Source organism: Anoplophora glabripennis, unplaced genomic scaffold (assembly GCF_000390285.2).
Source record: "Anoplophora glabripennis isolate ALB-LARVAE unplaced genomic scaffold, Agla_2.0 scaffold701, whole genome shotgun sequence".
Taxonomy (NCBI): Eukaryota; Metazoa; Arthropoda; class Insecta; order Coleoptera; family Cerambycidae; genus Anoplophora; species Anoplophora glabripennis.
The window spans coordinates 164,371-166,922 of NW_019416779.1; positions in this window are offsets into that span (position 1 = coordinate 164,371).

Below are 2,552 nucleotides of genomic sequence, written 5' to 3' on the forward strand. Positions count from 1 at the left end.
CGTATCCATTTTTTTTACAGTTTTCAGGTAGATTTTTTAAACAGATATGACGGACAAATTGTGATATTTAAGTTGCTGATAAACCTTCGGAATCAATTTCAACAAATTTGAATTCAGAGGAACACTCTTACTCACTAAACAGTTTGATGTTAACAGGTGTCTTGATACCATCACTTTAATTTGCTTTGCACTATTGTACTGTCTTTATATCGTCTATATCGTCCACTATTTTTTTCTCGCAAGTCTAGTTCAACAATAAAAGTTAACATACCCGTCCTCTTCATTGGCCATTCTCGCGGTAGTTGTCTCTACAGCAGATTTCTTTAAAATGTACCATACTTGGCGAACGTACGTTGTAGAGAGTTTCTCGCTGGTCGTCCTCTTTCCATTCCTATTTTTTCACCTAAAGCTTGGAATTTAGAACCTCTGTTTTGTTTGGCTGTTACTTACTTCACACCGTCTCGATGGAAATTTTATTGAGGTTTTCAAGTGGACTTTTTTGTATAGTTTTGCACTAAGTATTTACTGTTTTGCTTGCACGTCATTTACTGTCTTTGTTTTTGGGCAAACCAACATGCTTATATCTGCTGCAAACAATGGTGACTATAAGATCTAGTTCTCAGTCTGAGCTCGCACCAATTTTTAACAATTGGGATTTTCGCATTTCGGGTGCTCTTGGAACAAAAGGAATGTTATACTTTCTGGGGCTATATTGACCCTTCGTCAGAGGAAACTCGCCTTTTGGTTTCAGCTATCTTGCATCATTGGATGGTGTGTTTGATGATCACTGAACAGTTTCTGAAAATTTCGAGTTTATTTTGAAAAAATTCAAAACTTTAATGATTTCGTTGGCAATCTTCGACGATCTTTGATGACTGCTCTGCTAACAGCATCGGGCTCTGTGGGCGTCGTATGCTCTGGTTTAGACGAGAGCCGACAGTAGATTCTATAAATGAGTCCCACCTAAATAATCAACTTAATAGAGTAAGACCTCTTCTTGTCATATTTTTATACATGTTCCTTTTAGCCGTTTTGTTACAAACGTTAATTTTTTCCTTAGCAGTTGACTGCACGTCTGAACCCCCGTAGCAATATGTAACCCTACTTTATGTGGGCACACATGTCTGCAAGTGGCCCATTTTAAGTATCTGCCTGACGCCAAACCGGTCTAACAGTTGCAAGCGACAAGAAACAGACGAAAATGTGCAACGCGGGATACACACACACTATGGTTCCCGGAAAAGGACCACGACAGATTGGCGCCAGGGACTGAATACATATTCTTGCGAGCGACTCCACAAAGGGACTTTCCAACGAACGCTCCCCCCGACAACATTTCTTTTCACTGCATTTTAGTTTTCAATAAAAAATATTTTTATTTATCATTGAGAGAGAGTTTTATTTTCTTGTACACCTAAAACACCCCCATTTCTATATTAATTTTGTCAAATATATAGGCGCCCCAATTAAGTTTCAAATACCACTTGATCAACTGAGTTACTAAAGCTATTTTCAATGTACTTGTCCGCTCGTCAGTTCGTGACGCAATTGTGTTACAATTTGGACGAGAATTTCCAGCCTCGGAATTTGTTCCAATATTTTCGTCAATCTGTGTAAATCCAACTCTGTCACCTCGAAGCATTTACTTGTTCAGGTATTTTGATTAAATTGTTACAGACATAGTCATCGCAAGCTCCTCGCTTCATGCGACTGTTCCTCGCGCTGCGCAACAAGTTTTTAAACGTCGTTCATTAGACTGAAAGCCCGCTTACGAGCAATTGGAAGAGTAGTCCTCGACGAGGACACCAGCCCCGTGATTAAACAAGCCTTTTAAGTGTTTTAATAAATTTCGGGGCGGATGTAGAGTAATAATTTATTTGCCGAGTCGCGCCTTAAAAGGGTGTCAAGACGACCCGCGACGCGAGCTCGGTGCAATTTGCCGCAAATTGAATTACGTTTTCTATAAATAAATGCAATTTGGAGTTAGTCCGTCCGAGGATTGGAAATTGCTTCATTTAAAAGCTGTGTTTAAGTTTCCGCTTCCTTCGTCTGGATTTATTAGGTATTTTTCTCTGGGGCGGCGGTAAAACGAGCGAACAACCGTCATCTAGTCTCGCACAAACAAGGGTAACTATCAGCAGCTTTAAATTCATCATTTGTTCCCGAACTATAGCAGCGTAATGGATTATCAATTTTTTCCTACCAAATTCTATAGAACTATCTCGATTTCTTCATACCAAACAGGCTTAATAATAATACATGCACAGAAAGACAAAAATGGCCTGTTACACGAACCCATGCTGCCCTATACAGGGTGTAACTTTGAAAGAGGGTCATATTTATACGGAAACTATCTTTGACCCTTAGAAACACGTATGTATTATGTTTGTTTTCTCAAATTCACATAAACGAAATCTAATTCTTTTAAATAAGATAAACTATAAAGCAGTACCTAACAAGTAATCTAACAGAAATATCAAGTAGTAGTAAATAAACAATGCTAAATGGAATACACACAAATAAGTAAATAATCTGTTGTGGCTAAACTTCTA